The sequence below is a fragment of the Hemitrygon akajei genome, chromosome 8 (assembly GCF_048418815.1).
Source record: "Hemitrygon akajei chromosome 8, sHemAka1.3, whole genome shotgun sequence".
NCBI lineage: Eukaryota > Metazoa > Chordata > Chondrichthyes > Myliobatiformes > Dasyatidae > Hemitrygon > Hemitrygon akajei.
The window spans coordinates 141,457,237-141,472,731 of NC_133131.1; the positions used below are offsets into that span (position 1 = coordinate 141,457,237).

Sequence of the window (15,495 nt, forward strand, 5' to 3'; positions counted from 1 at the left end):
GTCTGTCTTTAATATGCTTAATGACTAAACATCCAAGATACAGAACTTCAAAAAGTTCACAACTTTTTCAGTGAAAAAAAGCTCAGCCTGTATTTTATTCACTCTTCAGTCTGAATACGTAATACCACATCCTCCAGATTAACACATTTTTCTTGTATTCATCCCATCATGCAAATCCTGCAACTTCCTTCATTGCATAATATGGCAACAATAATATTCATAAATGCCTAAATTGTCAAAAAGTACTTCAAGAGTCCCTTCAATCGTGGAATTTGCCTTGTCCTCAAGATCTGCACAGACACCATGTTTGGCCAAGCAGACAAAGGGCATGCCTTCCAAATCCTCATCCAAGACAGTAAGATGAGTAACAACAATGAATGTCCATGGACTGCAAACCCTGCACTCAATGGACATGTTCTTGTACTTCGCACCAGTGGAACCTAGATATTGATTACATGGGGTCCCTTGCTTTTCTGTTCTCTAGGTCAAGATGCTGATCCTTACGTACTGGGATTACAAATGACGGAACCATTTTATCTTTGAACACTGTTATTACTAATAAAAGGATTTAAAGTGTTGGGGATTTTAATCAAAGTAATCATTTGTTAAATAGTTCTCTAATGTCAAAATGCTGCACCATAAAGAAGCAAATAAATTACTGTTTCTCAATGTGAAATATATAACCAGAAAACCTTAACTCCCAAACTATTATGCGGTGTTTTAATTACAAGTGGGGCAGAATCTCATCTAGAAGTCATTTACAACTATTACTCTTGCAAATATAGTAGTTAGTTAAAGTCTATCCCGAGCCTTATAGGCTCATCAGGCTGTTCTCCATGGCGTGAAGTGACTGAGAGTACGAGAACCTCCCCACCCCAGATAGGACACCAGTCTATCACAAGGTTAACCCCCAGCATTTTGCCAGTACCCATTTTACTGGGTGGACTGAAGCAATGTGTGATTAAGTTGCTTGCTCAAGGGCACAACATGCAGCATCGGCTGGGGCTTGAACTCACGACCTTCAGATTACTAGTTCAACGCCTTAACACTTGGCTACATGCCACTAATGTAGTAGATGCAGCCTATCTCCATGCAATGCCTCTACTTTTGACTATAAAATACTTGTAGCTCTTCTTCAATATCTACCCTGGTAACCCAGCTGTGATCTAAAATGATTTCTTTATCAATTGTCAATAAAAATGGGATTTCTACAACTTGTACATTTGATTGTATTTGGTCTTGTAGCCCCCCACCGAGGTTGTATACAAATTTTGCTCATTAGCCAGCTCTGCTAACAGCCACGTGACTCAGTGGTGAAAAGACCACCTTTCATAAACAATATACATCTAGGTTCAGTATGATTTGGGGTTCAATCAAACAGGAAAGTTGGGATGTTCCAATTAACATAACCCCGATTTGAGGGAATGCTGTGTAAATACCGCACATACACAATTATCAGTTGGCAAGAAGCAACAGATCATGCACTGCATACAATTATAATGAAAGTTTATAAAATATATTATAAAAGAAAGTCGGCCTATAACGTCAACTGTTTACACTTATCCATAGGTGCTGCCTGGCCAGCTGAGTACCTCCAGCATTTTGGGTGTGTTGCTTGGATTTCCAGATTTTCTCATTTGTAAATGTGCACATGAAATTGGAGTGTGTATTGTCCAAAAGTTGGGTATGAATGTTATTCATGACACTGACTTCTCATCAGCAATCACCAGTAAAGCTTCCCATCTTGGACTTCTTTGTCTTGCTAACTATTACTTGCAATCACGTCGTCCCATTGGATTGAATCCTATGATCTTCTCTCCCAATCTTCTCTGCAACTTCTAACAAAAAGACCACGAACCTCACCAGTGTCCATCACAAATCTCTCTCTGCCCGGCTCTCTCTAGCACCTTCTCCCATTCCACCATCCTGATGGCTGACACAGCATTCCTAAGTTGAACACCACAGCCTCCTATCTTAGCCGAAACCAAATGATTCTACCAGCAGAACACTGTTTTTAAAGAAAGCTAAGACATGAAATACCCCATAGCATTAGCAGTAGAAATCTTAACCAGAGCATTACAGTCCCTAACTGGTAAAGATTTTCTTTCTAAAATTTGTGTATCATTCGCAAAATCAAAACTCAGGTAGCATTGTTACACGTACCATGCATTTATAATTCTGTTGAATATTGTGACTTAGAAATACCTTCATACCTAAAGAGTTATCTTAATATCATCCTGCAGGGAGAAGTTTGTGCCCAATTTGAGTGTCCTCCAGTTGATCAAACTCCATGCCAAAGGTGTGAGGCAATATGCACAATCAAAAAAGCATTGCACATAAACATACACTAAGACTTTTTTTCTCTGCAGGCTCCACAAAATTGGGTAGGCTGCAGGTCAAATGTAGAAATACATGATGGTCAGATATGAAACTGGAAGAATCACTCACTGCACTACATTCAGTCATTCTGATGTAGCCCCTCTACACTGGAGATATGGAGTTTTGGTGGCTGACTTGCAAAACATCTTCAGTCCATACTTGTCCTCAAACATCCAGTTGCCTATCCCTGTCCCACTCTCATTCTTACTTCTCTCTAGTGCACCAGCAAAGCCCAAAGAGAAGTAAGTACCTTATCAGCACTCAAGGTATAGTATTGCCTTTGGGACTCTATTTTGAAATATCCTTTCCTAGCTATGTCAGAACTAGCCAGCTCTAATTTTAGGACATTGCCTGGTAATGTTAACTTGGATTTTCCCTCCCCACACATGTACTTGATTTACTGATGTTTTCAGCTTAAAACAGACTTGCTTTCTCACTTTTTTTATTCAGATGAAGGATTATTGACCCAAAATGCTGGCCCCTTTTCCAACTGCCATTGATGCTGTCTGACTTTCCAGGTAATTAGACTTTTTTTAAAAATACTTAAATATCCTTATGATACACTATATCATAATAGAGGATATCAAAGGGTTTCAGCTTGAAAAATCATTAATATTTTTATCCAAGGAAGCTGCCTGGCCTGTTAAGTTCCTCCAGCATTTTGTGTGTGTTGCTTATAACAGAGGAGGACATTTAGCCAATCAAATCTTTGGTGGCTCTCAGAACAGCCTCACCTATTTTTCCAGTTCAGCTTTTCAGTTTTCGTTCAGACTGTTATGGTGAGGTTGTATAAGACATTGCTGAGGCCAAATTTGGAGTATTCTGTACAGTTCTGGTCACCTAACTATAGGAAGGATATCAGTAAGATCGAAAGAGTGAAGAGAAGATTTACTAGGTTGTTGCCGGGTCTTCGGGAGTTGAGTTACAGGGAAAGATTGAACAGGTTAGGACTTTATTCCTTGGAGCGTAGAATAATGAGGGGGGATTTGATAGAGGTTTACAAAATTATGAGGGGTATAGACAGAGTAAGTGCGAGTAGGCTCTTTCCACTTAGATTAGGAGAGATAAATACTAGAGGACATGACTTTAGAAAGAATGTGGAAAGGTTTAGGGGGTAACATTAGGGGGAACTTCTTCACTCAGAGAGTGTGGAACGAGCTGCCATCTGATGTGGTAAATGCGGGCTCACTCTTAAGTTTTAAGAATAAATTGGATAGATACATGGATGGGAGAGGTCTGGAGGGTTATGGACTGGGTGCAGGTCAATGGGACTAGCGGAATAGAGTTTTGGATGTTCTATGGTTCTTCCATCAGCCCATTTTTTAGTTTTATGGAGTCATAGAGTACTGTGGCACAGAAAGAGGCCTCTCATCCCATCTAGTCTGTGCTGATGTGGTCTTATGTCCAGTCCCATCTACCAGTAACTGGACCATAGCCTTCCAAATGCTTCACACCTATCCAAACTTCCATAAAATATTCCAATTCAAACCACATATACCACTTCTGCAGGCAGTTTGTTCCACACTCACATCACCTTTTTTGTGAAGCAGTTTTCCCTCAAATTCCCCTTAAATATTTCACTTTCCACCCTAAATCTAAGGCCTCTAGTCCCAGTCTCTCCCAACCTGTATATATTCACCCGATCTATATCCCTCATAATTTTGTATGTATACCTCCGTAAGACCTCCCCTAATTCTCCTACACTTTAGGGAATATAATCATAACCTATTCAACCTTTCCCTATAACTCAAATCCTCAAGTCCCAGCAACATCCTTGTGAATGTTCTTAGCACACGTTCATGCCTGTTGATATCTTTCCTGTAAGTAGGGGACCAGAACACAATATTCCATACACAGCTGCACCAATGTCATTTACAACTTCAACATAATATCCCAACTCCTGTATTCAATGCCCTGATTTATGAAGACCAATGTGCCAAAAGCTCTCTTTACAACCCTATAAACCTGTGATGCCACTACCAAGAAATTAGGCTCCGTATTTACAGATCCCTCTGTTCTATCACACTCCTCAGTGCCCTGCCATTTCAATGTGTAAATTTTACCCTGGTTTATCCTTCCAAAGTAGCACATCTCACACTTGTCTACATTATATTCCATCTCCCAGTTTTTAACCCATTTTCCCCAGTTGAGATCACACTGCAAGCTTTAACAGCCTTCATCATTGTCAACTACACTCCCAATCTTGGTGTCATCTGCAAATCTGCTGATTAAGTTTACCACATTATTATTTAGATCACTAATATAGATGGCAAGCAACAATGGACCTGGAACAGGTCGCTCCAAAACTCCAACAGTCACAGGCTCCAGTCAATGAGACAACCATCTACTACCATGCTCTGGCTTCTCCCACTAAGCCAATGTTGAATCCAATTGACAACTTCATCCTAAACTATAAGCAACTTAACCTCTGGACCAGCTCATTACTACCATTACTGTTGGGTGAGGTATTTTACTGATTCTGTTCTTTTCGGATTTACTGTGAATACCCACAAGAAAATGAATTTCAGGGTTGGATATGGCGATATATAAGCACTTTGATAATGATTTTACTTTGAACTTTAAGCCTCCCATGTAGGACTTTGTTATTACAGACCTTGCTGAAGTCAATTTAAACTATATTCATCACCTTTCTTTCATCAACTCCTTGGTAAACTTCTCAAAAAACTACCCTTAACTATTCATTCAAATCCTTATGGTGGAACTTTTTATCCAGGGCAGAATACCGTATAAAAGACCTTGCAGACGATGTCCACCACCTTACCTTCATTAACTTTCTTGGCAAACTCCTTAAAAAACTATCCCTAAACAAACCCCATTCATCCAAATACAGTGGATTCTATCAGCATCCTTAACTAATTGATACCAATTAATTCTGGTTTATTCAACTATATGTTGATACAACTGATGGCTTGCTAAGCAGATTCCAAAGGCACATACAGTACAATAAACCTGATACCCACAACAGTGGCATAATTCCTCCCATCTCCAATATGACGGAATCTAATTACTTACACCTGACATTCAATGGCATTACATCACCGACACCACATCATGAACAATTTGGGTGTCACCAGTGACCAGAGCTCAATAGAACCAATTGTACAACTACCATGGAGACACAAAGGTCTGTAGACGTCAGAATCTGGAGCAAAAACAAGCTGCCAGAAGAACACTCAACAGGTGGAGCAGCATTTGGGGGGGGGGGGGGGGAGGTAGTGCTGGAGAGAATGAAACGTTGAAATGTTTGCATTTTTGGTCTAGACTGTGCAAAAAGTAGCACTCGAGACAAGTATCCTTAGTTACCTACCAAGTATACTGCATTGAGTCATTCACCTCCTCCTCACATCCACAAGGTCTTTCTATAAAATCAGAGTCAGAAGTGTGATAATCCCTATGTGCCTTTACAAATGCACATCTAACAGTTCTCAGGAAGCTCAATACCATCTATTCAAAACTGTCAGCTTTATCAATGGAAAAGAAGTGAACAGATCTAACAACTTAAAACTAGGCATCTGACTGAGTGCCGGAACAGATAGTGGAGAGGTTGTGTCCTGAGCTACATCTATTTCAATGCATGTAGTATCATAGGAAAGGCAGTTGAGGTCAGGCCATGGATCAACACCTGGAATTATGATATTGTAGCATTAGTGAGACTTGGTTGCAGGAGCAGCAGGACTGGCAGTTCAATATTCCAGGGTTCTGTTGTTTTAGATGTGACAGAGAATATAAGAAATGCAAGAGAACACCTGCACTGGAAAGGTCTCACCGTGAGTATTGTGAACAGTTTTGGGCTCCTCATCTAAGCAAAGATGTGCTGACATTGGAGAGGGTTCAGAGGAGGTTCACGAGGATGATTACAGGAATGAATGGGTTATCATATGAGGAATGTTTGATGACTCTGGATCTGCACTCACTGTAATTTAGAAGGATGGGGGCGGGGGGAAGAAATCTCATTGAAACCTTTTGAATGTTGAAAGGCATAAACAGAGTAGATGTGGAAAGGAAGTTTCCCATAGCGAAAGAGTCTAGGACAAGAGGGCACAGCCTCAGGATAGAGGGGAGTCCATTTAAAACAGAGATGCAGAGAAATTTCTTTAGCCAGAGGGTGATGAATTTGTGGAATTTGTTGCCACAGGCAGCTGTGGAGGCCAGGCTGTTGGGTGTATTTAAGGCAGAGATTGATAGGTTCTTGATTGGACAAGGCATCAAAGGTTATGGTGAGAAGGCTAGGGAGTGGGGCGGAGGAGGGAAAAAAAGGATCAGCCATGATTGAATAACGGAGCAGACTTGATGGGCCCAATAACCTAATACTGCTCCTATGTCTCATGGTCTAAATAAAGAAATCAGGAGGGCTAAATTAAGGCATGTGTTTGCTGTAGCAGACGAGGAGAAGGAGAATCCTAAGGGATTCTACAGTTATGTTAAGAGCAAAAAGATTACAAGAGAAAAAAATTGGTCCTCTGGAAGATCAGAATGTAATCTATGTGTGGAGCCAAAAGCGATTGGGGGGGGGGGGGGACACTGATTAGATATTTAAAATATAGGCAAATACTTTCTGCACCTGTGATTTAGTTACAAATAGCATGATATGATTTGCCAAAATACAGGCCTCATTTTGCCATGGATCACCGATTACCTAGAGAATCTGAACTAATTTTAACTCATGCTTCCAAATGCCATCATGCTTCTCACAAATTCCAGACCCAAACATATACAAATTCCCTTCCCAGTTTACAGCTAGATCCTGTGCTCCATAACATATTGATACTTGACAAACACTCAAGACAACATCATTAATATAAGTCACCTCCATCACACCATCTATTACGTCTCAGCCCAAGAGAGCAGAGTTAATTTCAGGTTACTCCCAACCAACAAGTATCTTTGGCTTATGGGCACACTGCCATAAATGACTGGATTACCCAAATCTGAGATTTACTTCAAATCCAAATCCCACTCCAAAGATTTTACATCTCAGCTGAGATAACATTCTGATCTAAAACTACAGAAATGCTGCAGTGTCATCTTCCAATTAAGATGCTCAACCAAAGTTATGTCTATCCTCTCAATTGGAATCCTAATGACCCTATTGCAATGTAGCCAATTGCAGTTTGTTGTGTAGAAAACTGCTGTCATTGTTTCCTGCAGAAAGTACCCTTAAAAAGTACTGGATTTGCTTAAAGGCGCTTCAGGAAGTCTTGGTTGTCAAGGGTTTACTTTATAAATATTTACCTTGTCTCTCCCAATTCTTTAACCTCTTGGTACTTTACAATCCATCCTCAAGTTTTTGCAAATCATTTTCTCATGTATTCGTGATTTTTTAAAAAGTCCTTGGAACAATTCAGTGTTAAATACACTACATAAATGTGAGCTCCTTCCGTTATCCAAATGGAAAGCGAGTAATGACCACCTCATCGATTTTTAACAAAGACCTTTATCACATCATTAGGGACATTTTCATGAGCTACCCCCACCCCAGCTTTGAAAAAATTGTGCTCTCATGATGTCAACAACATCTTACACCTGCAATAACACCTGTAACAGTGTTTTTTAAAAAAAAACACACCCTCTGGTATCAGACATTTCAAACCTGGGGGAAAAGATACTGCTAGTCCACTCCACCTATACCTCTTATTAACAAATCTCTTCTCAGCTTCCATTGCTCCAGAGAACACAACCCAAGTTTGTCCAACATCTCATTATAGCGCATGCCCCCTAATCCAGGCAGCATCTGGTAAATCTCTTCTGCACCCTCTCTGAACCCTAGACATCCATTGTATAATAGGCTGACCAGAACTGTATGCAATACTTAAGACGTGGTCTAATTAGTGCTTTATAAAGCTTCAAAATAATGACTTTGGAACTCAGTGCCTCAACTAATACAGGCAAGTATGCCATATGCCTTCTTAACCACCTTATCAACCTGTTAGTTTGGATTGGCAAAAAACATCTCCTCCACAATCTCCATCAGCACAGCTGTGTGCTTAGCCCCCTGCTCTACTCCATTTACACATACAACTCTATGGCTAAGCATAGCTCCAACACCATATTCAAGTTTGCTGCTGACACCACTGTCGTAGGCTGAATCAAAACTAGTGACAAATCAGCATATAGGAGGGAGGCAGAAAATCTGGTTGAGTGGTGTGACAGCAACAACCACTTGCTCAATGTTAGCAAGACTAAGGAGCTGATTATTGACTTCAGGAGAAGGAAACCAGAAATCCATGAGCCGGTCCAGTCATAGGACCACAAGATATTGGAGCAGAAGTAGGCCAATTGGCCCATCGAGTCTGCTCTACCATTCAATCATGGGTTGATCAAATTCTTCCAGTCATCTCCACACCCCCATCTTCTCCCCATAACCTTTGATGCCCTGGCTAATCAAGAACTTATCTAGCTCTGCCTTAAGTGCACCCAATGACTTGGCCTACACAGCTGCGGCAACAAATTCCACAGATTTACCACCCTCTGACTAAAGTAATTTCTCTGCAACTCTGTTCTAAATGGACATCCTTCAATCCTGAAGTCGTGCCCTCTTGTCCTAGACTCCTCTACCATGGGAAATAACTTTGCCATATCTAATCTGTTCAGGCCTTTTAACATTTGAAATGTTTAAGATCCCACCCCCCACCCCCCGCATTCTCCTAAACTCAAGGGAATACAGCCCAAGAACTGCAGACATTCCTCATATGCTAACCCCTTCATTCCTGGAATCATTCGCGTGAATCTTCTCTGAACCCTCTCCAATGTCAGTATATAGGAGCCCAAAACTGCACACAATTCTCCAAATGTGGTCTCACGAGTGCCTTTTAGAGCCTGAACATCACATCCCTACTCTTATATTCTATACCTATAGAAACGAATGCCAATATTGCATTCGCCTTCTTCACCACCAACTCAACCTGGAGGTTAACCTTCAGGGCATCCTGCAACAGGACTCCCAAATCCCTTTGCATCTCTGCATTTTGAAATCCCTCCCCATCTAAATAATAGTCTGCCCGTTTATTTCTTCCACCAAAGTGTATGACCGTACACTTTCCAACATTGTATTTCATTTGCCACTTCTTTGCCCATTCTCCTCAATTATCAAAGTCTCGCTGCGGGCTCTCCATTTCCTCAACACTGCCCATTCCTCCACCTACTTTTGTATCATCAGAAAATTTAGCCACAAATCCATTAATCCCAAAGTCCAATTCATTGACATACATCATAAAAAGCAGTGGTCCCAACATTGACCCCTGTGGAACTCCACTGGTAACCAGCAGCCAGCCAGAATAGGATCCCTTTACTCCCACTCTCTTTTTTCTGCCGACCAGCCAACCACGCTAGTAACTTCCCTGTAATTCCATGGTCTCTTATCTTGCTAAGCAGCCTCATGTGCAGCACCTTGTCAAAGGCCTTCTGAAAATCCAAGTACACCACATCTACTACATCTCTTTTGTCCACTCTGCTTGTAATTGCCTCGAAAAATTGCAGTAGGTTAGTCAGGCAGGATTTTCCTTTCTATCTTGTCATGCACCTCCAGGTACTCCGTAATCTCATCCCTAACAATTGAATCCAACAACTTTCCAGCCACTGATATCAGGCTAACAGAGCTATAGTTTCCTTTCTGCTGCCTCCCACTCTTCTTAAATAGCAGAGTAATATTTGCAATTTTCCAGTCATCCGGTACAATGCCAGAATCTATAGATTCTTGAAAGATCATTATTAATGGCTCCACAATCTCTCCAGCTACTTCCTTCAGAACCCGAGGGTGCATTCCATCAGGTCCAGGAGATTTGTCCACCCTCAGACCATTAAGCTTCCTGAGTACCTTCTCAGTCGTAATTTTCACTGCACATACTTCACTTCCCTGACACTCTTAAATGTCCGGTATACTGCAAATGTCTTCCACTGTGAAGTCTGATGCAAAATACGCATTCAGTTCCTCTGCCACCTCTGCGTCTCTTATTACAATATCTCCAGCGTCATTTTCTATTGGACCTATACTTACCATCAACTCTGTTTTACCTTTTATATACTTAAAAAAAACCTTCTGGTATCTTCTTTGATATTAGTTGCCAGTTTCCTTTAAGAATTCATCTTTTCCCTTCTAATGACATCCTTAATTTCCTTCTGCAAGTTTTTAAAAGCTCCCCAATCCACTATCTTCCCACTAAGCTTTGGCTTCCTTGTATGCCCTCTTTTTTGCTTTTACTTTGGCTCTGACTTCACTTGTTAACCACAGTAGTGTCCTTCTTCCATTCGAAAATTTCTTCTTATTTGGAATATATGTCCTGCTCTCCCCTCATTTTTCGCAGAAACTCCAACCTTGTTGCTCTGCTCTCCTTCCTGCTAGTGTCTCTTTCCAGTCAACCATGGCTAGTTCCTCTTGCTGCCATTGTAATTTCCTTTATTCCACTGAAACATCACCATATAGGAATTCAGTTTCTCCTTCTTAAATTTCTAAATGAACTTGATCATGTTCTGATCACTGTTCCCTAAGGGTTCCTTAACCTTAAGCCCCGGATCATAGCAGAACACCTAATCCAGCTTAGTTGATCCCCTAGTGGGCTCAACACAAGCTGTTGTAAAAAGCCACCCCTTAGACATTTCTACAAATTCTCTCCCTTGAGATCCAGTACTGACCTGGTTTTCCCAATCCACTTTCATGTTAAAATCCCCATCAATTACATTGCCTTTCTGACATACTTTTTCTATCTCCTGCTGCAAATTTGTAATCCATATCCCAGCTGAGGTTTGGAGGCCTGTATACAACTGCCATTAGGGTCCTTTTACCCTTGCTATTTCTTAATTCAACCCATAGACACCCTACACCTTCCGATCCTATGTCATCCCTTTCTAATGATTTAATATTATTTCTGATACACAATGCCACACCACCTCATCTGCCTACTAACCTATCTTTCCGATACACCATATATCCTTGGACATTCAGCTCCCAATGGCAGCCATCCTTTTAGCTAAGTTTCAGAGATGGCCGCAACATCATACTTGCCAATCAGTAGCAGAATTTCAAGATCGTCCATTTTGTCAGAAGTGGAAGGGTCAACAACTTTAAATTCTTCGGTTTTATTATTTCAGAGGACCTGTCCTGGGCCCAACTCATAAGTGCAATTATGAAGAAAGCACGCCAGCACCTCTACTTCCTTAGGAGTTTGTGAAGATTCAGCATGACATCTAAAATTTGAACAAACTTCTATAGATGTGTAGTGGAGAGTACATTGATGGCTGCATCACAGCCTAGTATGGAAGCATCAATGCCCTTGAACAGAAAATTCTGCTAAAAGTAGTGCAGCCCTCCCCACTATTAAGCACATCTACACAAAGCATTGTCACAGCATCAAAGCGTTGTTACATCAGTCAAACCAGCATCCATCGTCAGTGACCCCCACCAACCAGGTCATGCTCTCATCTCGCTGCTGTCATCAGGAAGGTGGTACAGGAGCCTCAGGATTCACACCTCCATGTTCAATAACAGTTACTGCCCCTTAACCATCAGACTCGTGACCCAAAGGAGATATTTCCCACAACCAAAGCACTCATTCTCAAGGACTCTTCTTCTCATGTTCAATTTGCTGCCTTTTGCACACTGGTTGAACGCCCAAGATGGCACAGTACTCCATAGATTTTATTATGGTTATTATTCTACAATGGAGGTATTAAGTATGCCCACAAGAAATGAATGTCCGGCTTGTATATAGTGACATGCATGTACTCTGATAATAAATTTAGTTGAAATCTTTCAAACTTTGTGCAGCCACTTTCAGGAAGCTACGAACTTGGATCCAAAGATCACGCTGCTCAGCAACACTGTTAAGGGTCCTGCCTTTTACAGTCTACTGCCTCTTCACATTTGATCTACCAAGGTGCATCACTTCATATTTGGCCAGGTTAAACTCAATCTGTCATTTCTTTGCCCATATCTGTAACTGATCTATATTCTGCTATACTCTTTGCCAGTCTTCTACACAAACTTTGTATCATCTTGTAGGACTTCACAAGCATCCTCCTCAACCTACCAAATGTTTATCCTTGAGCAGTTCTACATTCTCCCTAGAAATCCTCTTGCCCTTGATGTTGGTATAGAAGGTCTTGGGATTCTCTTTAACTCTACTTGCCAAGGCCATTTCTTGACTCTTTCTGGCTTTCTTAATTTCCTTCTTGAGGTCTTTTCTGGCTTCTTCATAATCCTCAAGGGCTTTGTTTAATTCTGGCTTCCAAAGGTTTATACACCTTCTTTTCCCTCGACAAATTCATCAGCTTTCTCTACATCCAAACATCTCTTACCTTACCACCCTTGTCCTTCCCTCTGATGGGAACTTATCTGTCCAGTACTCTGTTATGCTGTTAACCTTGAAACACCTTTCATATGCCAGAAATAGACTTGCCCAAAAACAGCTGTTCCCAATTAACTCTCCATAGTTACTGCCTAATGCTCTTGTAATTTGCCCTACTCCAATTTAATACTCTACACAAGGTCCATAATTATCCTCACCTATAGCACTGTTCAAACTTACATGCTCTGGTCACAATTTTCAAACTGCTCATCCACTGAAAGGTCTGTGACTTGGCCAGGTTCATTATTCAACACCAGGTACAGTACAGTACCTCCTCTTGTTGGGACTATCTAGATACTGATTTAAGAAACATTCCCGGATGATCTAACAAATTCTGTCTCATCTAAAACTCTTGCACTGAAGAAGATTCCAGTTTATATTTGAGAAGTTGAAGTTCTATTGTTTTTCCACTTTCCTTATCTGCCTAAATATCTGTTCCTCAATGTCCAGGTGGCTATTGGGGTGGTCTCCAGTACAATCACAAAATGACTGCATCCTATTTTTGAGTTCTACCCATATAGACTCCATTATGTTTCCTCTGTGTGCAGTTATGGCAATATCCCTGATTACTTGTGCAACTCTATAAGAGCCTGGTATGGAAACACCAATGCCCTTAACGGAAAATCCTACAAAAAGTAGTGGATACAACCCAGTCCATCACAGTAAAGCCCTCCCCACTACTGAGCATAACTACATGGAGTACTGTCGCAGGAAAGCAGCATCCATCATCAAGGACCCCTACCACCAAGGCCATGCTCCCATCAGGAAGGTGACACAGGAGCCTCTGGACTCAAATCACTAGGTCCAGGAACAGTTATTACCCCTTAACCTTCAGGCTCCTGAACCAGAGGGGATAACATCACTCAACTTCACAGAACCCATCATTGAACTGTTCCCACAACCTATGGACTCTACAACTCGTTCTCAACATTTATTGCTCATTTGTTTATTTACTGTTTTGCATTTGCCTGCTTTGTTGCCCTTTGCACATTGGTTGTTGTCCATCAGGTTGGGTGCTGTCTTTCTTTGAGTCTACTGCGTTTCTTGGATTTATTGTGTATGCCCACAAGAAAATGAATCTCAGGTTTTTAAATGGTGACATACGTGTACTTTGATAATAAATTTACTATGATTTTTTTTCTAAACTATCAAAACCTTGGTACATAAGCACCCATTCCTATCGTTCTCTTAACCAAGTCTCTGTAATGACCACAACATCATGGTTCCATGTACAAATCCATGCTACAAGTTTGTCATCTTTACCCATAATTCTTCTAACAGTAAAATACACACACTTCAACCAGTCCATCCTATATCTATTACTTTGCTCCTCTCTGTTTTTACTGACCCTGATATCTGCTTTCCTCTTCATCCCTCCACTTTCTGATCTGGTGTTCTGGTTCCTATCTTCCTGCCAAACTAGATTAAACCTTCCCAAGTAGCACTCGTGAACCTCCTGGCCAGCATTTGGTCCCCCTCCAGTCTTGGTGCAACCCGTCCCTCTTGTACCATCGAAGAAATTCCAATGATCGAAGAACCTGAAACCCTGTCCCCTGCACCAGTTCCTCAGCCATTCAAACATCTGTAATATCATCCTATTCCTTCCCTGACTAGCATGTAGCACCGCAAGCAATCCAGAGATATTACCTTGGAGTTCCTGCTCTTCAGCCTCTTTCCCAACTCCCTATACTCACTGCACACAAACTCTTCCCCATTTCTACCCATCATGTCATTATACCAGTGTGCAGCATGACCTCTGGCTGCTCACCTTCCCCTTTGAAAATATTCTGAGCCATTCTTGACTTGAACACTTGTGAGTCAACACATCATCCTGGCGACTCTTTCGCGGTCACAAAATCTCCTGTCCATCCCTTAATTATCAAGTTTCTTATCATCACCGTTCTCCCTTCCCAACTAAGCCTCAGAACCAGCTATAGTGCCACTGGCCTGGCTGCTGCTGTTGTGCCCTATAGGTCATACGCCCACCGGCAATATCCAAAGGGATGTACCTGTTGCTCAGGGGAAAGTCCACGAGAGAACTCTGCACCAACTGCTTACTCCCCTAACTTCCCCTGGTAGTCACCCATCTTCTACCTGAAGCCTGCACTCTGGGTGTGACAGGCAAAGTTTCATCTATAAGGCTTCCAGCCTCCCAGGTGGTCCTGAGTACATCTGTGAATTTACAAACTTACCCATCTACATTTTCATCTAAGTCATTTTCAGACATCACAAACAGCAGAGGTCCCAGTAGGACTCCCTATGGAACACCACTAATGATGGACCCACAGCCAGAATAAGTCCCATCAACTACTACCCTATGTGTTCTATGGCCATATCACCAAGGATCACATTTATCTTCACCTCGATTATTCTTAATTTGGGTACATACTTATAAAGACGCTATCACGAGGAAATCTGCAGATGCTGGAAATTCGAACAGCAACACACACAAAATGCTGGTGGAACACAGCAGGCCAGGCAGCATCTATAAGGAGAAGCCTGCTGTGTTCCACCAGCATTTTGTGTGTGTTGCTATAAAGACACTATGCTACCTTCCTGATTTTATTTTTGCGCCCACTTTTTTCCTATTCATTCTGTTTATATTTGAGATAAAATCAGAAAGGTTACTGAAAGAGTTAACTCATACTAAGTTGAAAGCTGCATGATGCAGGAAATGTCACAGGTTCTCTCAGATGCCAATGTTTTGTTTTGGAAATCTTTAACTATTACTGCCACAGCTTATTAAGCAAAGGGA

The 15,495-nt window shown here is 41.4% G+C and overlaps 1 protein-coding gene across 6 annotated transcripts in view; it reads right to left on the reverse strand.

Annotated features, from left to right (window-relative positions):
- The window catches only part of znf438 (zinc finger protein 438), a 263,069-nt gene that overhangs the window by 186,463 nt on the left and 61,111 nt on the right, over positions 1-15,495 (reverse strand). The gene's annotated exons all lie outside the window — the stretch shown is intronic.